This window comes from Rhyacophila brunnea, unplaced genomic scaffold, assembly GCF_057557595.1.
Source record: "Rhyacophila brunnea isolate RB1 unplaced genomic scaffold, BYU_Rbru_1.0 scaffold_19, whole genome shotgun sequence".
Classification (NCBI taxonomy): Eukaryota; Metazoa; Arthropoda; class Insecta; order Trichoptera; family Rhyacophilidae; genus Rhyacophila; species Rhyacophila brunnea.
In genome coordinates, this window is record NW_028232848.1 from 12,184,123 (window position 1) to 12,211,929 (window position 27,807).

General features: G+C 31.1%; 1 protein-coding gene across 2 annotated transcripts in view; it reads left to right on the forward strand.

The window, feature by feature from the left end:
• The window catches only part of LOC147072757 (gonadotropin-releasing hormone receptor-like), a 179,216-nt gene that overhangs the window by 107,332 nt on the left and 44,077 nt on the right, over positions 1 to 27,807 (forward strand). The window lies entirely within an intron of this gene.

Here is a 27,807-nt window from a genome sequence, read left to right on the forward strand (position 1 = left end):
TACTTCTGAAAAATATATCATCATCAGTCTGAAACTGAGGAGTCTTTTTTAATAATTAAAACAGCATTTTTAACTTCAACCGATATATCAAGACTTTTACGTCATTGCTTTGCCTGCGCTGACACTGTTATGTCACATGTAGGGAATCCAATCCCGAGCCAAAATTCTGATCCCGGGATTTCGGGATTACAATTTGACAATCCCGGGATCCCGGGACTGGTCCCGGGATTGTGATTTTTTTCCATTGTTAATATAAAATTTTTATATTTACAAATAACATTGATAAAATCGGTCAAAAATAAATCTAGTATAATTTATACTATTTAAGACATTTATTGTTAATATTGTATACGTTAAATCTTAGAAATACACAAGTTTAATGGAGTAAATAATATTGTAATATAAATAATAATGTGAATTTAATATGAGATTGCTATTTCTGATAGTAAAGACATAATGAATAGATCAGCGAGATTTAAAATAGTAAAGCAAATAATCATGGCGTATTTATGGCCTTTCCGCTTCATAAATCTAATTAGTCAGCCAAATATGAAACTGCCGTAAAACGTATGATATCATGGTGGAATTACTTTGTTAAAAGTGCGAAGCATTGTTTTTTTACCAATCTTTCTCATTTTTATTAATCTATGTGAAAAAATAAAATGAATCGGCAACCTGCACATTAAACTTCATTCAAACTCAGTTTATTTATAATATAGTTATTTTGTATTAAAAGTATTTTTTCTGTTATATTTTCCATAAAAATTGATAAAAAAATCAATCCCGAAATCCCGGGATTATATTTATCAATCCCGGGATTCATAGGTATCGAAAATAGCTCGGGATCCCGGGATCCCGGGATTGGATTCCCTAGTCACATGGTGTTTGCGTATTGATACTATTACGGCACGTTCTCTTTTTACATTCATTTGTCATAGCAGATACTTTCGGGCACTGTTGAGAGGAATTAAAAGCTTTTTTTCTGTTAATGATCTTAACAATACTTCTACATTCTAAATAATGTTATCCGTTTGCTTCCGCAAAGGTTTAGTTATTTTAATACACTGAATTATGGGCACGGGGAAAGTGAATGCGGGGGGACGGTTTTGTTTCCAGAACCGACCGTGGTGACGTAGAAAACTTCATAATATAGAAGTCGCATTGTATAAAGAATCTTTTTATTATTTATAGTAAGTAGGTATCTTTAAAGAATAAGTACTCATATTTAGATTGTTAGTTTTTATCAAAGAAATCTCATTCTGATTTTACATTTCTATATTTATTCAAATATCTACATTTTAGCATATTTACCTTTTTTAAGATATTTATTGACTAAATTCTCTATGATGAATTAAATAATATTTGCCCTGAATAGCATTATTTTTATATGTTCATTTTTAATGAAATTACTATATTTACCTATACTAAAAATATGATATTTGTATTTTAGTTTTTTGGTATTAAAAACAATATTATTGACATTCAATCAAAATAAAAAAAACAAAATATTTGATATTGGCTTTATTTTAGTTTCATTCAAAAATGTTTGTACCGAATAAATGGCTGTTTATCGTAAAAGTTTCGATCCTGAATTCAAGTGTTATTGAAAAAATGTTTTCCTATGTTCTTTCATATACCTAACCATGATTCCTGAATAAATTATTAGTAAGGTTTTCAATATTTTCTTATTTGTTTTTTATTGTAAATACATAAGTTACCTTTTCGACTATTTCAAACATATCGTAAGTGTGTCCATATTATTATGACATATTCAATAAATTAATTATTGTAATTCTGAAATATGTATAATTTCATTTATTAATTATTTCATTTTAAGGTGTTTTTCAGAGAAAATAGAATTAATAGTAACTAAAATACCTAACGTGTGTGGAGTAGCAGGCAACCAATCATGAGTGTGGAGAATTTGGGATAAACTTAAATACGTGCAAGAATACGTCGTTCTTCATTGTGACGACTATTCTCGGTTTATGCACTGACGCTCATTCAATATTGGTGTATTTGAAAGTTGCAATACACCATATTGCACGTATATAATGTATGTTTTATTTTCGTAAGACGCTCACACATTCTAAACCTTGATTTAAAATGTAGTGTATTGGGGTATAGCCTATCTGAATTATATTTATTAATCTGTTTTGTAGTGTTTTTAACTGCGGTAGAACTTTGAATTACAAATTCATAAAATATATTCAAAAGATCAATACCATTAACGTTTAAAATTATTTCAAGCATATGGCTACCGCGGCTGTTCTTGACGAAGCGCATTTTGCCGTCCAATATTGGGCCACTTTTTCGTACACCGCTGGCCGTATACCACCAATAACACGAACGAGTAACTTCACGTAACACCACAGAAAATAATCCAGAGATGTCAAATCACACGACAATGGGGGCCAATTGACCGCTCCATTAGTATAAATCTACCTATCGCAAAATTGACTAAGATGTACTTAAATGATTTGGTTTGTACACGTATTTTATTATTCACTATTAATTATATATACGAAAAGGTGTAAAGTAAGAAAATAAAAGCTAAAAGTCTTTAAGTAGTAACTCTTGTACACATTATTATGTGCTTTTCTAATAATTGTTGTCTAAGATTTAATCTAATAACATTAATAAGTATAATATAATATTGTTTTATTAAAAAATAGTATATAATATGGAAAAATTTATCTCATATGTTTTGACGTCTAGGTTTATTATAGAACGTTGCTGAATATGTTGATAAAAATTCGATAACATTTTTGGTTCCTATCAATGATCACAGCGAGCTGTTTGATTGATAGGGTGAGAGTTCCAACCCTTTTTGATTGTATCAAAAATCAAACCCTATGATTTCTTCGATGCTATCCCATTTATACAATTTTTAAGAGAAAAACGACATTTTAGATTTGCAGTCAGTTAGGTACCACAAATGAGTTTTTCATTATTTTCAGAAACATCATAATATTTTACAAATCTCAAAAAATAATGAGTATAACTCTGTTTAGAGAAAAATACAACATTTACCTAATCAACGAGTTATTTTATTCAACGAATAATTCTCAAAATCTCAGAATCTTACATCCTTTATATCAGTGCTCCGCAACCGGTGTGCCGCGACAAATTATTTTGTATATTATACAATACTTACTTAATAGCCAAATTTGCGTACATGACTGGTAATAAATACATTTGAGCACCTGCATGAACTTAATAAAACAATGCAAGGTCAGAGTGAAAATATATCGACGTGATTTGATAAATTAGAAAGATTTAAGACAAGGATCTCTACAAATGTACCAAAGGACCTACCAGACCACCAATGAAAACAAGCGATTAATTTTGAATCCGTCTCAAAAACATTCAACTTTGCTTCAAAAGAAATTTCATCATTACGCTCATACAATCAATACGACTGGATTCGAATACCTTTTTCTACCAATGCCGAAATTCTATAGAAGCGCTTATGCTATTTTTTGGATTTCGGTTAATAAAGAATATCCTCGTATTTCTGACAAGGCTACTAAACTTAGTAAGTAAGGCTAAACACTTTTACGTTCATTGAAACAAGCTCATCATATTAATTAGTTATTTTATTGATAATACAAATACATGGAAATATGTACATTTTGTTCTTCGTCGTGTGTTGTGTATATTTAATTATTTATCAAATAAGTATGTATGTAATGTAATTACTTTTAGCCTGAGGGCCCAAGCTCAAGGGGGGCGACTTGGCAGGTCAAGCAGATAAGTGAGATAAACACAAATTACAAATTTGCTCTAATAGCAAAAAAAGTCACCTGCGGCGCTGTTTTAATTTGCTAACATTAATATTTTAACACATACGTTTTTAGGATACAATTTATTATTATTGGGTCAATACTCGACAAATAATTATTGTTAACCCGACAACTTACTAACAATAAGAAATGAAAATATAATTATTATTAAATTTTACAGGTTTTTAAAAGGTTTGTAGATTGCTATTTTGGTTGTAACACCATTATCAAGACTATCTGACTACCGAAATAGCTATCGACAAACCTTTTAAAAACATGTAGAATTTAATATTAATTATATTTTGATTTCTTGTAAATGGAATTCTACCAAGTAAATGCTAACTCAATTAATTACTAACATTAATTCAAGTGGATGTATTAAAGTATAATACTGTCTTTAACCTTAGCGATAGGTAGGGGGACACCGAAGATTCTGGCCTGGGGTCCATGTTTTGGTGTATAAATTGTTTTACGTGTGGTGTGCCGCGGAATTATGGAAAGACCTTTAGTGTGCCGTGGACGAGAAAAGGTTGAGGAGCATTGCTTTATATTATTGAATATACATATTTTGAAAACACTTCAGATATACCAACTAGATTTTTTTTTAAATAACACCCGACTGATTTTGAACCTATGCCCACTGGATTTGCCCGAATGTGCTTTACCAATTAAGTTACATGCGTCTTGTTTAATAACGATGAAATTAACACTAGTAGTTCTTATATGAAATGATTATCAACTTGCGTTGGATCACTCCAATTTATATTCATTGACTAAAATAAATAAGTATTTATTAAATTATTTGCAAGTGCTAGTACGCATAACTAAAAGTTGAGTGATCCGGGCGTCGATTAGTAATTAAGACACCTAATAATTGATACCTTGATTTAAAACCGAAAACCGACAGTCAACATTTTAATGTAATTTGATAAGCATTTTATTTACGAACTACTTGTTAATTTCAATGTAATTAAGTAAGTCATCAGTAGGTTTATTGGTGAAGCATATTAGCGCAAATCCAATTGGATACAGTTCGGTTATGAGGAATACAGCGGAAAACATATTTTAAAAATACCCGATATACTGGATTATTTGTTAGTTTGGGTTAGTTTAGGTTAGGTTGGGTTGGGTTAGGTTAGGTTAAACTAACAAATAATCTAGTATATCGGCTATTTTCAAAATATGTTTGCCGCTGTATTCCTCATAACCGAACTGTACCTCCAATTATTATAGGTTCAAGTCCCATCGGGTGTGATATTAAAAAAAAAAAATTTTTTAGTAGGTTTGTACTATTTATAATATACAAAGAATATTTTTCAGATAAGTAAAATTGTAATCTCAGCAGAAACGACACAATAGCATTTACTTCCCATTTATTGTTTCTGACAAATATGAATTATCAATGTACGTTTTACAATATGAGTATTTTGAAAATATGTAAAAACCATTTTTAGTAATGATTTACAAATACGTTGGAAATTTTTTGTCGATGATTTTACGAATATCTAAAATATAAAGAAAATATTAACATCAATTTAAAATATTCATGAAAATGAGAGGTGCCATGATTAAACATCATAGAATAAACAAACTTAATACCACAGTAACTTAGAATTATATTTTGTACAAAACAAAATTGTCGTATAATAATAAAAAATACAGGGTGACTCGAGGTTGGAAAATTTATACCTTTTTCGTTAATTTTTTCTTTGTCTCTTATAGAATTGAGATTCTAGGATACTAAGAATATTAGGAACATAAATTAACTTCAATTGAACAACCAAAGATAACTATTAGATGCAGTGCTATAATTTATAAGTTATCGGTTCATATTTTATTCGAAAATAAGGACAATAATCCAGCAACCAGGCGGTTCTCGTGGTGCAGTGCGTAAGTCGCCCACCTTCCATTCGGGAGCCTTGGGTTCGACCCGGTGAGGACACAACATATTTATGTGTTTTTCACAAATCCTTGGTTTTGAATTATTTAAAACTTCTAACAACTAGGCACCTTGTATGAAAAAGTAAGCTCATGATAATATTTTTTTTTAAATCTACCAACCATCACTAGAGGATGTATTTAACCTATGATTGAAAACTTTATACATCCGGCGGTCAAAAATAATCATATTATTATATGGTGTCAGCAGGATGAAACCACTAATTTGTAAACAGACTCATTTTAAGACAGCACCACCATCATTACCCAAATTTGACGCTTCTAAGATACATGAAGAATACATTTGGATATAAAATATGATAAATTATATTTTCAATAAAATGATTTTTTTGTTTATATGCTTCTGGCTCAGATAGGCCAACCTGTATGAGTTAAATGGTTTTACTGGTCTAAAAAGTCTTAACATTGCATTTTCAGCTTTTGGAAAAAAACCTTAGTGTAAATTTTATTCAAATTACTGCCAAAATTTTTACCTTCAAACGAAAAAACACTGTCTACAAAATATCAAAAGCTAAACCAATTTGTTCTCATTTTAACATTTGAAAAAAATGAGCTCTCTGAAGTGCTGATGTAATTAAAAGAAATTGAAAAGAATGAGAGATATAAAAAAACAGAGTTAATGACATTTAAAAAAAAAACTCAATTTCAAATATTATTTACGATGCGTTTATTTATTTCGTGAGAGAGAGAGACTATCATCATTGAAAGTTCTTGACTATTTTTTAAGACAATATATACAACGTTTTGAATTTAAACACACATTGGAAACACTACTTCTGAAATGAATTTTGTAAGAAGCATTGAAATCGATACTTTAAATGGCGGATGAAATACGTAAAATGAAGCTTGTCACAGTTTATGGTATATTTTTTATGTTAGTATCTATTACAAAGTAAACATATACGTCAAAATTGAAAACTAACATGTTGATGTTTTGCTGCAAAATTACATTTTCTATGTAGAGTACCATTACAATACTTTTGTATTATGTTTCGGTAAGCATTTGTTATTTTCAGTGATACACAATATTTTATGAACGACTTTATTTTATTGATACATAATTGATAAAATTCTTATGTCATTTATTTACATTATGTATTCATATTATAGTAACATATTTAGATAAAATCAATAATATAAAATATAATAACAAATAGTTAAATAAAAAAAACTTTTTCTAATATTTTGAAGGTTAAGTATATAGCCTACTTACAAAACAATTTTCATTCTATATTCTTAATTTAAAAACGGAAACTCGCAATTATTACTGTTTACAAAATAAAATTAATAACATGCCTCATTTAAAAACACGTCATTAAAAATATAGTAAATAATAAATACATCAGTATATTATTTATTTAACAAAAAATAAGCTTTGATCTATTACATGCGTGGATAAATTATATATTATATACCTATTTAAATGTTATGTCAACAATTTTTTATTTTTTATACATACATACCTAATATTATAAGAGTTAATATAATAGTATATATTATGTGCTTTTAGAAGCTTTATCTTTGTTTAATGTAAGTATTGAAATTATCCATATCTCAACTAATTGGAATTGTCTTGATATCAGTTTTTTCTTTTTTAAATAATATACTTACAGCTAAAATCAAGATGTTCTGAGAATTGTGTCAGCAGAAAAACTGATATTTTGACAACTAAAAACAATATGAAAACCTAGAGATTATAAATATAATTTTTATCGTAAATATTTCACTATAATAATGTCGAAAAAAATTATATTAATGGTTTTATAAATGCGTTTAAAAATTAATAAATGTAAAAACTTCTAACACCACTGCACATGCATGTACTGAAATATGACTATATTTTAAAATATTAGAGCAAGAGAATACTATTTTATGTAATAAAAATACTTTATGCAGTCATCAAAATGTTTAAAATAAATATAAAGGATAATAAGGCTTCAAAAATATATAAATAGATTATCTACAACGTTTAAGGTATGCCCAGGATCATGCTTTGAAACTAGAAAAATAGCTCCATTTTGACCTACGCTGAGCACGTCCGCCCTTTGACATCTAAAAGTGTCTCACTGGGATTTATAAATATTTTGCCTTTTAATTAACTTTTTGACCATGTTCATGATATCTAAGCGCAAAAATATTGTTTTATTAAAAAAAAATGTTTGTCAATTTGGCATACCTACATACAACAACTATGCTGTATTTGACCAATAACATATTATTATTATAATAATGAGTATGCTATTTTTTTCATTGCAATCTTAATGCCAACATGGTTGCTGACCACTGCGTTGGTCCTATCAGAAGTCTAGAAAATTTCGTAAAGAAATTGTATTTTGTGACGTATATTTTTTCTGACAAAAATAATCACCGTGAAAGTGTTCGTAGCCTGTTTGGAAAATTTTAAACCGTATATATTTATGTTGGCAAGTATCTTGAATTCGATTTTCCACCTATAAACAATTCCTCCTTTTACAACTTGGGCGTGTAGAGGGAATAAAAATTCACAAGAAATTTATTCGAATATAAGAAGTTACCTGCTTTGCATACCTAATATGTATAAGTGCTTTTTTTAATATATTATTTGAGTATTTTAACAGGACGCACCTACTCCGTTTTTTTTCAATCTCGCACCAACATTTTGTGTTGATGCTTTTAGTGGGAGATGGTTTATCTGAAATATTGTATTTGTTTTTATAAAAAAAAAACGTTAATCTTTAGTGTAGGTGGGTTCATCAATATTATCACGTAGACAATGTGTATATTTCTTCATTGATTCGTTGATAAAAATACTTTTAAAAATGTTTTCATGAAACACATAAGCAACATTGAGTGGTTTTTAAAGAGTGTTAATAAGTAATATATTATTAAGACAAACATGTCAAAAATATTTTTCTATGCGCATGTAGTCTCCATGATACTATTAAAGTGTGGATAGTATGGTTACTTACGTAAATGTTTTTTTTTTATATACGGTGAACATCACAAATTATAAATTCAAGACGTTCACGACATGTCATTCAAAAACACAAGTCAACACCACCAAGAATGGCAGAGTTCTCATTTAGACGAAGCATAAGCCGAAAAAAAAAAGATTTAAGACTTTAGGGATCGTACAAGAAGGTAGACAGGTGAGTTGATTGTGACAGCAGTGGTGTATATGTCTATTGTCTTGATGCAAAGTACCGAGAGTAACAATGTTCGGAGTAATATAACGGTACAGAGTATCGTGGTGAGCTAGGTGCTAAGAACGAGCTGCGATCCGGGAGCGATGATGACCGAGACGAGATCGGGAGTCTGTGCTCAAGAGACGAATATTGAATGACTGTGGGCAGGTGACTGTATCTTTTATCAATTGTCTTTCGCTATTTATATAGAATGAAATTAATACATTACAAGAGTCACTATTTATCTAGATTAATGTCATTGTTGAACAGGTTATAATAAAATTAAGAAACCAGCTGACCAATTTTATTTTGATGTGCAAACACGAGATAACCGATTGCTATGTCATTGTCTATGACAAAGAGCTGATGCTAGATGAAGCAATTGATAGTTAAATTAATTGATATTTAAAGTTAAATGACCTGTTGATTTTCCGTTGTCGAAATTCATGCTGACTAGGCAAAAGGTTATTATTATCCATTTATAATAATTGTATAATAAATTACATACTTGTCTTCTGTTTTGAGATTTGTTTTCCACTGTCACACTGAGATAAACCTAGCAGTAGTATTGATGGTTGTTTTAAATAAACCATCTTTATTTAAACGAAAAGTTGGGTAAAATTGCATAAAACATAAAACAAATTTTCAAGCATCACCAGCATAATATAATATCTTTTGTGCTGCCAATACTAATAATATTAACATTTGAGGCGTCTAATTACAAAAAGCAACAAGTCCACAATTCGATATTTGCGGGAAACAACGTTTTAAAGTTTCAAGCTTCAAATATTTGTTTTAACGTAAGATGGCAATTTGTTTCAGCCGATAAACTCTTAAATATAAGAAATATAGGCAAAATAAAATTAGACCTAGCGCTACTTGTACCTCGCTTTTTAATTTAATCCGCATAAGGCACATATTTCCGAGGCACTGACATGAGTTAACCGGAAACTACAGCATGGAAGACGCCATTTCTAATATTGAACGTTCCCTAATTGGTTGACTTGAGCACGCGCGAAATCAACCAGGCTTTAAATAATATGAAACACGGACTTGGCGCTTTTTGTAATAAATCGAGACTTAAAATATTTTTTTTCGTAGAGCTATATTGCGTTTTGGAATTAATAGATCAATACATATTGTGTAAACCTATACAAAGAATACGTGAGTATTTTTTTTCTCGATTTTGACCAAATGTGGACTTATCGCTTTTTAGAATTAGACGCCTCATTTAACCAAACTACAAGTATTTTCGAATCACTATCAAGTGTTGTTGTACAAAATGTTTACAAAATCCACATTAATTAGCACATTTTGTGGTGTAAATATATAACTCATTTTCCTGATAAAATTTAGATAGCAGAGATAAATGTATTAAAATTATTACTGTCAACAGAAAATTAATAATAATTTTATGTGACAAACTTAATTGTGTCAGTTCAACAACTCAGTAAATATTATAATCATATCGAAGTTTTATTCGCATTCGAAATATATTTATTTTTTTCTTTTTAAGTAGGTACAAAAACATAATAATAAACGAAAAATTAAATTCATTCATAATGAAATATAAATAAAATAAATATATATTATAAATAACATTCATGAGAAGGATGAAATTGTTTATGTTGAGACGACAGATCATCGTAATTTGGTTCCCTGGTAATTAATTTTAATCTGAGATGCGGTTCCACATCCAAAAGGCTGTTCATTTTTTTTGACTTAATGATGAAAAACAGCTTCACATAGATAATGTAGTCGGAAAAGGCAAGATGTATTTCAGGATTTTCTCTGTTAAAACTAGATACACAGTCTGAAGCTAATACTAACAATTGCTCTTCTTCCTCATGCGATAAACTTTCTAGCACGGATGTTATATTGACATCGTATTAATTGTTGTTGCGCCAGGCGCAGCTAAAGCCCGATGCAGCGCGTACCCTCACCAAACTCTTCCCGTACTCCAGAAGGTACGCGTACCACACTTTGGGTAACACTGGGTTAGAGGATAGATAGCGCGTGCTTACATCCAACCGTTTCCGATCACCCGGGCTTAGTCGGAGCTACTAATAACATTTAATCGCGATCAGCTAAAGTGGAAAGGGGGGTGAGGGATCATCAATGTATACAAACGTTAGAATATAGAACACATTTCCAACGTTTGTCTGTAATATTAATATAACCATTTCTTTAAAAATCCTTTTTATGACCATACACTCAATCCAGAAGTAGGTTTCTCTACTTTTGAAGGCGAAGGAAAGGCATTTTATTACTTCTCATTAATCCCTCAAATCACCTCAATGAATACGCATTTTTCAAAGTTAAACAATCCTCAGTGCTTTTTGGTTTTTTGGCCTTTTCTCTACATGGTGAGAAATATACAATTTATTCTTGATGACATCACTTTATCAGGTTTCGTACTTCAGTAGACGTTAAATTTCGTTATCGATGGACTTAAAAGAAAGCAGATAGAAATAACTTACAACGGTTTGCAGGAAATATAAAGTAGCTTGACAAACGTTCAATCATTTTTTTAATATAGCTATCAGCTAAACTATTTGCGTATCATCTGAAAAGGTTGAAATTAAAAAACACGTCATTATTGTTGCGATATTTGATTGTATTAACTGAATATTTGAAACACAATACTATTAAGTATGAGGTTGTAAATCGCTGCGTGACATAATATTATTGTTTATGCATTGAAACCGGTTTATTTACCGCCGAATAATACGATATTGTCATAGTACCCCCTTTTTAGGGAAATACTTATACCAATATAGTTAGTACATGGTCTTTAATTTTATAAAAGAAACACCAAATCAGTCAAATAAAAATATGTTTCAACCAACTTTAAAGCTGCGATTTGTGTACGGCTGCCTTCCGCATCGCTATAAATATGTGTGATTCAATAGATTATAGTGCTGCTATTTATTTATTTTATCTTTAGTGACATTAAGTCTTTTGTAGCATTTGTCTTGAAGTTCTGTCAAAGCAGAGAAGTCAGAAACTGAAAGTGATGATATTATATTATGAACTAGTTGGACCCCACCCCCTGGCCAGTTTTTGGTAGGTAGCCTTGTTTAGTATTACGGAGCTCCTTTCATCAAAAGGCTTCATTACTCGCTTTTATTATAAAGTATCAATATAATGTAAATTAAATTAAATCTAACTTAAAAAAAATAAATATTTTAATTTTATGTGGCTTAGTTTTAAAACATTCTACTATTACTATTAGGTATATGACATACATTGATATATTATATCAGTAGGGAACAACAGGTGTCAGGAAAAAATGTTTCAAGTAGATTGATATATTCATATGAAAATATTAACACAATTTTATATGGAGGAGTTAATGAAGTCTAGTTCAATTAAAGGGATATTATTCTGATAACTTGTACAAAACAAATAAATTGAATATTTGAGTCCTTTTCACGTATATAATTTGAAAACACTTCTGATTCAGGTTCGAATCCTGGGTCTGGCATGTACACATATTTTTTTTCAATCTGTGTTTGGAGTCAGAGTAAGGACCTAATAAGTTGAGCAAGTGGCTGACATCGATTTCTCGTAAAAACAAAATCTTTCAATAAAAACAGTCAGGATCGGACATGGTCAAAAGAAAAAAGAAAAGAAAACATTAAAAAAAAAAATACGACACAGCAGGGTTTGCACTTCGCTTCCTGAGATTTACGCCCAATTGCTTTGACCACTAAATACGTGTCATATCTAATAATTGCGATGATGGTATTTAGTGTTTTTACAATACTTTCTAAATTTTGTAACTTTTTGGCAATCGGTTTTTGTATTTTAAATCAAATTATTAATATTACGTCAATAATTACTAATCGGTATCAGGATCTCTTAAAATTTAAGTAATAACGTACTTCCACTGTTTTTTTTATTCAACGAATAATTCGAAAAATTTAAGAATTTTAAGTACATTCTTGATTCTCTTTATTGTTAACTTAAAATATTGTAATTATATTAACTGTTCGCCATACTCTAGTCACTAGTGGAATGCAGAGATATAACGACTACGATATTGTATTCTTAGCTTCCAAGTATTATCCAAGGAGTTTCATATACCTTATAGGTTCATTTATACTAGATTTACTACCTTAACCAAACGTATTTTGTTAGCAAATGAATGTAATTACATTAATTTGGTCTGAAATAAGATTACGAACATCGAAAACGCATGATACAAGACTCTTGAGGAAGTGAAAACCAGGAAACGCAAAGCTATTTATATTTTAACCATTTAACATATATTTTGGTTAAATTCAAGAGAGTAGAAGACATTGTTTTGTACATAAGCAGCTAAATTTAGATAAACTATTTTTTATATTGCATGTAGTGATCAGTGTTGCGTCTGTCGTTGATAAAAACATGCAATACGGGGTATGAAAACAGGCTATTTGGCAGGAAATTTTGTTAAAATAAAATTTCAAGTATATTTGCTTATTCTACCAAGAATGAAATCAATACTTTTGTTTTCGCATATCGAAAAAGTGCAAAATTCAAAAAATATCGATACGTGTAAAAACCACACATTTTATCAGAAATATATTTGAAAATTGAGAATAAATACCTTTATTGTGTCAACAGCGTAACAGTTTCGTTTCACGTTTAAAAACAAAGGTTTCTTCTTTGTGGAACAGACATAGATAATTAAATTAATAACCTAGCTTTCAGATGAATAATATTGTTAAATTATTATTATGTACGCGAAGATTCGGAATAATATAGGAAAACATTAAATAATGCATGAAATTTTTGTTTTATGGTGTTTTATTTCTCACTAAAATAGGTACCGGCCTACCTGCATTAAGCATCTGACAGCCAGAAATTTGATGCGCATAAAAATAAATAAACTAAATATCTAGCGTTTTTTCAACACATTTAAGGCTGTTGGAGCATAAAAAACGAAAAGGAAGACGCCACAGGCCAGATGCGTTTATTGCAAGATCTAGCTTAGATATAGAAAAATGTTTTATATCTGGCAAGAAAACGCTAAATTGGCAATGCTGGTAGTGATTGGCGAAAAACTAAAGATTAATGAGAGTGTAAGGAGCTAGAAGTGACTGCCATCCATCAATGGATCAACCTTGGCTGATGACGATGATGACAATAATATACGCTCAGTTTTATAAGAATTGTTTATTTCCTCTTTCAGAGACAAATATTGTAACGTTGGCAATGATTTTAATGAATATTTCATCACTCATTCTGCGTGTATAATAAATAATAATATTATGTAGGTCATTCCCTTTTTACGCACGTTCCTCAAGAAACAGGAAGTAACCATCGTGAATAATTTTATGTTTCCCTTTTCACTACATCCAATCGTAATATATCACGGCTTTTATGACACTTTATCATTCTTCACGCTTAGGTGATAATAATGTCAAGGGTGCCCTGTCATCCTTCATGTCAAGATTATTATTGCCATCCCCTGGAAATGGAAAATCGTGATAAAGCATTTAGCCGTCATTGAAACGTAACATTTTAGTAGACAGTCTTCTTATCTAGGTACTTAATCCAATTACCGCTCATCGTAGAGTACAGGTTAGACTGCTTCCCTTTGATAGTTAGATTGTTTAAATTGGCACCTCGGTTATTCAATAAGTAGTGTTTTACTTAATTTGAAATACACAAAAATCAAATAAATTGGATTTTTAAACACACATATTTGTACCAATTATTTACCATTTTAGCAGTCAATGATTTTTTTTATCTTATTTTGTTAATGACTACTTGACATGTAAAGGAGAGCGAGACAGGGAGCGGACGTTTTATACATAAACGCAAGTTCAAAATTTAGAAAAAAAATCAAATAAAGGAATTCTATACAATTTTAATCGGGTCGCCAAAGAAAACAAATAATAGGATACTCTCATAATAGTTTGACAGATGCTTGCAGTACAGTAGTAAAATATTTAATATATAGATAGTATTAAACGACATTGCATTTCATTTATGACAGATTAAAGGAAAGGTATGTATAAAGAAGAATAATATGGCGTAGTATAGAAAATACGATTTTAAAAATGATATAGTCTGAAAATGTCAATTTCTATACGGATATACTCGATTCAAATTAAAGAGATTTCGGGAGTAGGTAAATCGAAGTAAAAGTGTTTAAAAAAATCTAAAAAATGGCGTTTAGATAAGAAATTAGTGTGTTATCTAATAGATTTAAGGGTACTTACATAATCATAATAGGGATAGGGTACTGTGACCTACTGTAACGTTATACAACATGCACAATAAATTTAAAAAAAATAGAAACATTATGGATTAGGAAAATTTACTATTAGTTCTGTAAAGCGCTGAACCATAGTTATCTAATGTGATCTCAGACTATCTTTATAAGGACGATTGAAGCTCAAGCAAGATTCATTGGTAGTGATTAGTAAGTTGTAGGTGCCTATTTAATAAAAAAACCTTGCCACGTGGTTATAATATTTTCATATTCAGAATTTACATTATACGTTACAAATACTATTTGAGACAATGTGACTTCAGTTATAAACGTTCCGGAACTATACATATAACCTTAGTCAAACTGCATCTCTCCTAATATACAAATGAATCTAAGGCACCGCCATTGTAGTAGGTATTAGGTTAGGAGGTGAGGAGTAGGATCCACGACTATTTCTGGGGATGCCACCATAATTTTTAGTGTATATAATCATCTGAGGTAGACGAATCACAAAATACACTGCGTTTCTCACATTATTTATATAACGTATAAGGCTTATAACACCCGATCTATCAAATAAATATTTTTACTACAATTAGCATCAGATTACAAATTGCACCGACCTAGTATCATGGTTATCGTGGTGAGTGGTGACAATAGATATTGTGCCATAATAAAAATATATTTTTACTCTTGTAATTAATTCATTGGAGGTATTAACATATATATAAAGATTATAAATACTAATAATGAAATTTATTTGGCCTTACTTCCTAGCACATTTATCAATTATTAATATAATCGATTCTAAATATTTGAAAACTGCCCAACGTGGCTTGTAAATAAAATACAAAACAATTACTTAGGTACATCGCGTCTCGTAAATTTCGATAGGAATCTTTTTGTTTCTTCAATCGCGACATATTTTTTTTCTGCAAACTTTCAAATTGAATTTCTTTGTACCTAAATCAGAACTGATGCGATGTATTGAGGATGTGGAAAAATGTTTGCAAATCAATCAAAATTCATTTGTCAAATTCAAAAATAAGAATTTCGTCGAATAACGCTGAACTTTGGTGGTAGATCTTTTTCCGTGAAAAGCTTTAAAATACAATAATAATCAATTAAGCAACATTATATTAATTAAACGTATGTTCTCTTTCATTTATTTCGATTTCAATTTAATATTAGTCCTTAATAAAGCTGGCGTGTGAGTGGGAGAGATAATTGTTTTTGGAAGCGATTAGTGACAAATATATTATGACTAGCTGACCCGGCGAACTTCGTACCGCCTCAGAATCAATAATCTTGTGTTAACTTATTAGTTGAATTAAATTCATTTTTTTATTAAGTTAAAATGAATATTCAAAATGAATTAAGTTCAATAAATGTGCAAAAATCAAACCAAAATGAAATGGATTACATAGTTTTGGTTGGTTAAGATTTCGAAGCATGATGACTACCGAGCCAACCTTCAGTTGTAAATTATGCGGTGGCAAGCCAGGAAGATCCAATGAGTTTAAAAATTCAGTTGGCTAGTTGGTTGCTTCGTCTTCGTTTGTTAGTGCAAGAACGTAGTGGTCACGCGGGGGTGGCGCGCCGGCATCTTGCGAAACTCAAACGTATAACCGTGTGTAAAATGTTCTTAGACAGTGTCTTTTTTCGGGCATAATACACATGGCTATACGTGTGAGTTTCGCAAGACGCCGCCGCACCACGCCCGCCAAATTACTACGGTCGAGCACTTACACAGTCGATAGATTTGAAGGAATGCAGTAGACCAACGATTTGATTTTGAATTGTGAAGTTTAAGTGATCCACATCTTTGTTCTTTGCCGCAAGAATTGCTCGTTCACTCAACCAATTGTTGACACAAAATTGCAAAAATTCAGCGGAAACGAAATCAATCCGTTTGATTCGTCGACAGGAACACGGCCGTTACCGATAGTCAGAAATTGCTTAGAGAAATTTTCGGCAGACGGATCGTTTAGCAATATAACTCGCATGTTTGTCGTCAGCTGAAGGTTCTTTACATAGCGCCACAGAGTCAATGATTTGAGGCAAGCATTTATTTCAACGGCAGCGGTCGATCTTGGAATGACTGGTAGTGTTTGGCAGAAATCGCCAGATAGTAGAATCATTTCGCCTCCAAAACATCTCTCACAATGCGCGTTTGTGCGCCATTCTAAATTCATCACAGGTGATGATTTTACTTGCTACCAAAACTGTGGCCATTGCTGAATGTTTCGCAATATTGCATATCGGTTTTTCAGTCGTTTGAAGGTTTAACGGCAATTTCAACGCTGAATGAGCCGTTCGGCATCCTTTTAGCAACGTGGCCGCTATCCCGGAAGAAGCAACTGCTACAGCAATTTCGGATCTCGCACGAACAGTGGCCAAAATCAATGACATGAGGAATGTCTTTCCAGTTCCACTGGGCGCATCGAGGAAAAATAAGCCACCTTTTCCATCATCAATTGCCTTCATTAACGTATCGTGCACCTTCTATTGGGGGTTCAACATTAGTACATTTGTTAAATGCATCTTGATCATTTTCACGTTCACGTTCCAATTCTAGATTGAAAGCGTAATTCACTCCACGATGTGGCATTGACATTCCTTACTTGACTAACAAACTGCCGCACATGAGGTAACACATGTCTTCGATCAAAAGGAAAACCTGGTTATGTATCTCCTTATTCACCTCGAGATCAGGATTCCCTGAAATGACACGAATTCGATGTAAAATGTCTTCTGACATGTCATCCTTGTAGTTTTTCTACAGTTCAGGTGGATTCGATGGGAAGCATGTCGAAATAATGATAGCAAATAATGTGCGTATCTGACTTGGAGATGCAGAAACAAATGCTTTAGCGATTGTCATGTCCCAATGAGTATCATTTTCAAGCAAATTGAGCTTTTGACATGCAGCACGAAATGTTGGGCACACTAAACCATTGACAGTTCGAAGTGATTCAAATGATGTCGGCCCACGAACATTTACCAGCAACAACCGCAAGTTGAATCATTCGCCATTCTTCGGATGAACTGTGTAAATGCGACCAAGAGCATCAGTAGAATGCACATCCGGATGATCAGGAACCGCATCGCCTTACTTCCGACGTTGAAATTTCTACGATGAAGCGTTCCAAGTGTAATATCGTGGCATCTTAGAGTAGAACAACGTTCGTGCAAACGGATCGCTTTGGCAAATCGAAAAGAAGCTGGTCAATGTTGGCGCTGGAGATATTTCAGCACGTTGAGCAACATTCGATGCGTTGAAATAAACTTGTTGACCATTCTTCAGATGCACCGCCAAATGTACAGCAGTGGGATGACGTTCATGAATGGGAAATGAGAGAATACGCCAAATTGCTTCATTGCAGCTCACATATCGACCAACTTGATAGTGCGTGATTTCATCGTTGGTATTGGGAGTTTGAACGCCAAAAACTACAATATCGCTGCCTTTGCTGACATATTTGCAGATGTATTTGATGGATTTCACTGAATTGCAAAACTCCACTTGCAATTCGCCTTGAATGTTTTGGAAAAAAGTGGCGAATACGGAACAATCCAAGTGTTGTCGACCACGATATCGTTTCACTTCATTTTCGTTGTGATAGTTCTACCGTTATCATTGGGTGATCGACGCCGTTACAGTGGATAACCATAATTGGCAGTGATAGTCTCCGCCGATAAACTTCATGGATAACGCTTGGAACACTTGCCGTCGACCATGCACGCTGATTGGGGGGGGGGGGGGTTGATGGCGCCACACTGTCATTCATATCATTTAAGTAATTACAACATCATGCAGGTCTGGATCGGTTTCGGGATCAGGAATCTCGGCACATATGATGTCATCTTTTTGGTCTGGTCGAATTCTTTCGACTAACCAAATAAGAATGTGTGCATGCGGCAAGCTTCGTTTTGTCATTCAATCGAATACATCCAGCATCGAGTTTCCCAAAGACGCGATGCTTAACAATGTAGTTTATCAGCGACAGGATTTTTTGTTTGAAGACACGTGCCGATCACTTGATGTTTGTCCGGGGAGTAGCAGTTGAACAATTTCTATTCATTTCGGATTTCATGTAAAGGTGATGAATAGATCTGGACGACCGTAATGACGAACATATTTCATTGCATCTAGCGCATATTCATGCATATGACGTGGGCTGCCAATGTACATCGCCGATAAAATAGTCAATCGACCAACATTAGCTGCATCTCCTACGGTGCTGATTGCATCGCGTAAATGAATATACTCCTCCGATCGCAGTTTGGCTTGGTTCAACCGAATGAAAGTGAGGCGCTCCGTCTCGATTTTAAGCAATCAACAAAGTCGCAGCAAATAGTTGTCAGCATTTTGACGAATCATCAAATGATAAACACTGGAAAATTAATCACATAGTTCAAAATTACATAATGAAGCAGTTATCGATGCACACACAATCACAAATTTGATAACCTCACAAAGTGACCATCTTCGAAGGCAACTTACCGTTTTAAAATCACGATCGAAATAGCTATTTGCGCACCTAGCTGGTAATCGGCTCGATTATTCACGTAGATCGATTGTCGAATGAAGTTCGAAGGATGGATTTTGAAATTGGTAGGTAAATAATGAGCAATACCAGCAATGAGATCATGTAATTTTATCCTTGGCTTTATTTTTGGACGCTGTCGAAGAAGTAAAAAAGATTCAGGCAGGACAACTTCCTCCAAAATTCACCGGGGTATACAACAAAGTCTTTCGGGATTATCTGAGGCTGAACTTAATCAACTGTCAAAGGATAGATAATGCACACAACGCCTTTCATTTGTTTCTTGTTTATTCTTTCTGTCATGTATCGTTGTATATGGATTAAAATTGTTTGTGATTTTCTTTTATTTTCGAATGCGCGAGGTCATTTTTCAAAATGTCAAAATGTATGAGAAAATGAATTGTCTTCATAATGTATTTTTTCCGTGATTTATCCGATATTTTAATAGTTATTCTGCTATTCCGAGCGGAGACAAATCTAACAAATCAAAGATCATAAAAATCGGTCCAGCCGTTCTCGAGTTATAAATGGTGTAACTAACCCGACTTTGTTTTATATATATAGATTTAGATGTGGAATATTATACTTGAATGTAACGGTAGAATTAATTACTGTCATTAAACCATTTTATCAATGTTTGGCTTATAGGTGATCAGCCAAATAGTAGTGTGTGTTTTACTTAAGGGCTCGGGTACTGTGTGAACGTAAAAAATAAAGAATATTAAAATAATATAGAGCAAATTAATGGATTCGCATACGGTAGTTATTTTAGTTAGAATAGTATCATGGTCAACTCGATCCAAATACTAGACATACCTAATGTGGATATAAATTGCGTCTACTTGACAATATTCGTTTAGTGAACGAGATATTATTATGTAATTAGTGTTTGACATAAGATTTTTGACTCTTGACCAATCAGAACTAAATCCATGATGAGTGATAGTCAACTGACCATCAACACGTTTATAAAAATTAATAATACCTATATATATTATTATAGTTGTGTAAAATGGACTCAAATTTTATAAAATAGGTAAATATTGCATTTCTTATATGGAACGAAAAATATTGAAATTTCTCCAAAATTTGGAGTCATTTACAAACTCCATTGAAAAATAATGCACGTATTAACACAGTTCTAATTTTAAAAAGTGTCATCTGATGTAAAACATAAATTGCTTTTTTCTCATTTTTAACGGTGACCTTTAAAATATTGCTCTCTTATGCTATCTATATAATATAGAGTAGTTTGTAAGCCAAGTCAACCAAGTCCATTCTGGCTAGTTTTGAGTAAACTAGGTTCAAACATAATATTATTTGAGTATTTGTAATTCTGTATGGGTATGATTGCCCTTACAGAATAACTTAAATGTACTCAACATAACACTTCAGAATTGCAATAATACCCTTAAATAATTAAAAATACTCAAATATTATTATGTTTGAACCTAGTTTACTCAAAACTAACTAGAATGGACTTGCTTCACTTGGCTTATAAACCACTCGATATATTTTTTGTTGTCATGTCTAAAACGAAAAAAGTCAACGTATCATAATGACATATACGTAGTTCCTACACCTAAGATCCAACAATTATCTAGACTAAGCTCGCAAAGATGCTAATTTTTATTTAATTTTTGACCTTCACACAACACCTTGACCCTTGAACATTTTTTTTCTGTTTCCCCAGTTGAGTTGAAAAAAAAATAGCAAGATTTAAACCCTTTTATACATTTTTAACAATGGATGTCACAAAAGCCAGCAAAGTCGTGTATTCCTTCAATGATAATATCAATGATATAATTATTTTGGTATTTACTTGGACGGTAATGGTTGTATTAATTTATGTTAATTTATGTTACTTCACCTGTCGGCTCCATAATTATTAAAAATATTTCAACAATAAAATTTTATTATTTTTATTCTGCTATCAAAAAAATATCTAGGTCAAAATATGTTATTTTAAATAAATAAACATATAAACAAAGGGTTAAAGAACAGTAACGGTTGTTAAACTTGAAAACTATTTTTTCACAAAACATTTTCTAACAAACAATTTCCTTATCCTTGTTATGATAATATTGTCGACCCTGTAAAAAAATATTACGTCAATGTGATATTGTATAATATCGATAGAAAACACACAAAATAAATTGGTAAACATAGGTAAAACCAACATAGGCGAATAGATTTATTCAAAACGAAAAAATATTCTTTCAACAAATGGTTTTCTTTGCGAAGTTCCAACCGTTTGTTTTAGTATTATCTTATTGGCAGAATACAGCGAATTGTAATATCGTCTAATATAGAAATAAACTGTGGGTTTTTGCGGATTTATTAAGAATAGAATTGCGTTGAGAATGCTCACCGATATCGTTACATGGCACAGATTTTCTTGAACGAAATCCCGTAGGGTTAAAAACGAAATGCTTCCAATAAAGCCTTATATTTTATTAGTCCTCTCATCTTGTTTGCCAGGCTTTTGCCCTTTTGTCAATATAATATAGCCATTTATTTAATTAACATTTACAAATATATTTTAATATCAATCGATATGCTTTTTTGTCATGCGATGTGAAATTAAAATAATTGCGTTCTGTCACGATGTTTTTATTAATTGTTTTTTTAACAAATTGTAATGGTAAATAATTACTATTAGTTAAAGAGTTTTCTTTACAAATAGAGTATTGAGGCATACCATTTTATCAGTATGAGCAAATTCCATTTTATAATAATTTATAAGCTTACGCACACAAGTATCTTCAATCAATCAATCAATGATTCTACGTAGAGCCAAAAAATAATAAAAATTCACTGCTTTGTATTACAATAAAATACAAGAAAAATATGGTTAGGTACAGTTCAAAACCACATAGCACAGATAATAAGTTCCCAACAGAGGTTGATGATAACTTACAACTAGTCTACGTAATTATTGAGATAATGTGAAAAGGAAGTTTTTTCAAATATCTTATTTAGTCGGTAGGCCGTTATAAATACTTTTGTGTACCTAATATGTAGGTTATTCTATGGCATTCTTTCTATGGATCATAGCGTCTCTGTTCTGGCAGAACACACTAACTGGAGAATACTAGTTTTGAGTAATTTGACTTTAAAGTCGTTAAAATGTTTGAAATGGTCTATCATGTGAGTTTATTAAGTAATCGTAAAAAGGATAACTTTCAAATAAAGACTGTATATTTATTAAAAAGGTTTCCAAACGGTAAAGTTTGAAATAAGGAACATTTTGATATAACTAACTCAATATGTCATTTTTTCGAATTAGTGTCTTCTGCCAAAACAGTGACAATAGGTTCTATGGCATTCCTCCCCAAATTATCTCCCAGAGTGTTATCTCACCAATATTTTCCTTCTGGGTAACCATCGCGAATCTTCTTGTGGATTTAGGAGTGTCCTAAATATCATAGACACTCTAGATACTCATATTGATGAAGATTATCATGAAGGTTATTATAGCTCTAATTGTCTATAATCTCTCTTCAATCATAAAAGTCTTCAATCATAAAAAAATGTTACAACCTTATAATATCCGTTAAAGGACACAACCGTCGTTTATGACAATCATGAATTAACTAAAACTTACTCAATCAATTAATTCCTTATGAGCTAGTTGATTTATGATAATAAGTCAAACTGTTTTATTATCTTTTACAAAATATTTTTTTCACGTATAATTAATAATTGGTGTCATGGCTGAGAGATTTCATATAGCTATTTGAAGCGAGTTTGTATGATAAATCTTTAAAATCTCCATAATATAATTTTTGCTATAAAATGTTAATTGCTAATAAACATCAGAACATTTGTTAAAAAATATTTAATCGACGATAAGTTTACAAATTCATTGTCATTATTTCCATAATAAAATATCTGTTTCATTTGTATGATATATTTCTTCTAGGACACTTTTGTGAAAATGGAAATTCAAATTTTCATAGCGGTGTAATTATACAAAAACCAAAGACACAGTTGTTCTCGGAAATCATTAGAATGATAAATTTCTTATTATTATTCCTTTCTTGGAAAAATGTTTTACCGCTTGTTATCAAATGCCTCGAGGGAATTTCCCGATTTGTATTATAAAGCTCAGTTAATTTACAAGACGGAAAGGGAATAACGGAATTAACTAAACAACCAATGTCTCAAACGATTCGTCCTTACCATTCCGTTAAATCGGTGGTTTATAAAACACTTTTTAAAATTAAAATAACACATTTTTTTAAATATTTTATTTACTTATGTATTTTTACTTAACTTAACTTATCTACGTCATATTATTAAAACATCAGGGAACAATCTGTTTTATTATGTACATAATTAGTCTAAGAATTTTAAATTAAATAGTCCTAATTGTGTTTATTTTGTTCTTCTTTTCCGGTGGTTTCACTGTGAAACCACCTTTTATTATTTTTGTGTTAATCTTTCCATTTGGTTTTGAGTAACCAAAACTGTTTATTATGATAAAATATTGAACCATAATATATTAAATTTATTAAATACTAATTTCATAAACTAAACTAAAACAGGTATTATGGATAATATGATTAAACATTAGTCAAATATTTAAATTTTTGTCCCATGAAGACGTCATGTGAATTATGTTTCTTTTTAAGTAATATTAAATCCCGTTACCTTACTATTAAAACATCGTAAATCTGTTTGAGAAGAATGTTGAGGGGAAGGAAAAAACGTCAAAAACCCATATTTTAAACATCTCTTTAACCATTGAACATACATAATTTTGAAAAACACTTTATGAGAAAATATATTAATAGAAAAACAATAGAAAAAATCGTTTTTTGAAAAAAGTAAGCCACCCCGGCAGGTAATCGAACCCTGCATCTACCGGGTTTACGTCACATCTGCGCATTACCTCTATGCTACGCGGTGACATACTATTTGCGACAATTTTTAACTATTGACCACTTTTAATACCCACTCATCAGCGCTCTTCTAAATCAAGCTACTTTGGCAATCGATTTTTGTTTAACCTCTCTAATCGATGAATTTGCAACACTGGTTGTGAAATACGTGGTTTTAATTATTCCATATTTAAAACCACGAGACCTACGAGTTTTCAAAATTTGCGGATAGATGGACATCATACTAGTCTAGACTCTAGAGAACCGAGATTTTGATATCATGAAAAATGTTTTTTTGTTTAAATTTTGTCGAACAAACTTCATTTTTCCATAATATTTGACTTACGAGGTCTTAATAGTAAGGAGACGATTTATTATTTTATATAATAATATATCAAATTATTTACCTATCTATAAGATGGCTTTCAACATTCATGGATTTAAAAAATGTTCTAGCTGTACGTATTATTTATTTATTCATAATAAATACACGTTATGATAAAAACGTTTTTAATTTTCTTTTATTTGAAAAATTGGGTAGAAAGGGTTGATACACTGGTCCTCAGATAAATATAGATTTTTTAAAAACTGATATTTTATTAAGTGTCTTCGGTTGTATTATAAATTATGTATATTATTATATTGATGTTAGGCATACTTTTAATTAAAGTATTGTGTAAACGTATATGAAAAATGGCCAAGGTAATAATATGTTGGTCGTTTTCATAGTCAGAGATCCAATTGAAGAGCGAAAATAGCAAATTACGGGTCACATCCTGCTCTAAATGTTACTTTACCCGGTGGCCATTTTATCGAGAAAAAAATGAGGATTGAAACAGATGTTGAATTTTTAAATTTAGCTCGCCGCAAGAATAAGGCTTGCTTAATAGGATTAAGATGTGGAAGGTTACTGAAGACGGCGTATTTAAAAATAAAAAGACTACGACACTTTTCAATCCAGAAAAAAATAACTAGTATTCATAATTAAAATATGTAGCAAGTTGTTAGACTTACAACATAATATTATTTTATATTATCATCATCATCAGTCGAGGTTAATCCACAGTTGTATTAAGATTTTTCCTAATTCTCTCCACTATTATAGATGCTTAGTTCGTCGCCCCACGGAACTTTATATGTTCGTCTATCTAGTAGATTTTAGGGCGTCCCAGTGGTCGTTTAGTGCCTCTTGTGTACCCTTATATGATGGCATGTTTCCCGGGGTTATCTATTTGTCAAGCAACATGTCCAGAGGATTGTTATTTAATCTGCTTTGTAATCTCTATCACATTGCGTACTATTGTATGCTTCCTTTAACCATTGTTTTTTGTGGTTTTTCCACGTTATGTCCAACCTGCACCTTTCCAAAATATGATATATAATGTAAAAAAAAATACAAAAGAAATGGCGTATTTCAAAAAAACACTACCTTATTCTTAGGATCTTTATCACACTTGAATGGCCAAAGACATAACTTATAATTAGTATCTTTAGAATTATCTTCAAATGTGTTAATCTTGCCAATTTTTTGAATAATAAAATGCCTAATTCTTGTCAAATTTGGGATCACAGAGATTATCAATATAATTTTTATCGTAAATATTTTACTAAAATTATCTCGTCATAAATTATACTAATGGTTTTATAAATGCGTTTAAAAATTAATAAATGCAAAAAATTTTAACACCACTGCACAGTTATGTACTGAAGTGTGACTATATTCTAAAACATTAGAGCGAGAGGTTTAAAAGAATACTATTTTATGTAATAAAAATACTTTATGCAGTTATCAAATGTTTAAAATAAATATAAAAGATAATAAGGCTTCAAAATTATATAAATAGATTATCCACAACGTTTCCAGGATCATGCTTTGAAAATAGAACAAAAGCTCCATTTTGACCTACGCTGAGCATGTTCCCCTTAATATTTTTACTTTTTTATGAGAAATTTCTTTCAAACATTACCAGTCTTCTTATACATTTTATCATCGGAAAAGAGTTACTTTCTCTATTATTAAATAGTGGATTATGTGTATTTAATTAAATTATTTCAGTATATTTTTATTTATAGCAAAAAAATATATTTCTGACATTAAAGCGCCTGTACACGTACATAGATTTACTGGAACCAATAGTGTGTGTATTAAACTACTATCGCGATAATAATTGTTTAAGCGCAAAAGTGCTGACTATTTCGTCAATCTCATTAACGTAAGCAAGACGCATTGCTATCATTGTATGGTGCTATTTCATAGATTGTGGTAAACTTCAAATTGATCTGCGCGGTGTATATCGTAGTTTCTTCGGCAGGTTTGCTACAATCGTTCTACTTCTAAGTTTCCACTATCGGGTGAAAATTCAGAAGACGCTTAACTTTTTGATCCATGCATACAATCTTGCGACTTAACCGATAATTCGTCTTTACACGTGCATTTTATTGTTATAGACGCGATAATAATTATGTACCTACTGTCAGCAGTAAATACATGCACGTGTAAATGGGCTATTAAGATCTAAGATTTTCAAATGCCAATAATTAATCATTGAAAATAATGTTTAAACTCGCGGTATAACAATAAATTACTGTATAATAGTTATAAATTTATTTATGTATTATTTATTGTACAGTTTTACACTGTTAACTGCAATATAAGTATCATCTGTCATCACATTTATGTTCGGTCCATGAATTCATTCCGTTATGGTTAATGGAGATTTAATTAACTAGATAACAAATGATTTCACACTGCTTTTGCGTATTTTAGTATTAATTGAAATTCATGTGAAAAATAATGAATTCACTTTAATTAAAATGAAAGACACCTATCACAGTAAATTAATACTATCGACTGAGGATACTTGAATTAAAATTCTTGTTTAAAATTTCAATACCTGGATAATTACTTTGTCTGGATGGTAGATTTTATTACAGACTATCTAATTGTATTACAACATTATAATCTATTAGAAATTACATGTCAATTATCTCAATTAAATTTATAGGAAACTCATTTCTCATCTGATATTTAAAAAAATCATTTGCTTGGTACATTTTATTATTCTTTTGGGTTGAAAAGTTTGTTGTTTTTTATCAATAACCATAATAATCTAAAAACATGATAAATATATTACAATATTTAGTAATCGGTGCATAGGTGTAGAAATGTATATTTATTTTTAACACTACAATAGTCCTAGAGGCCCAATGACAGTAGTGAATTTTTAACAGTAGTATATTTAGTAATATAAGCGA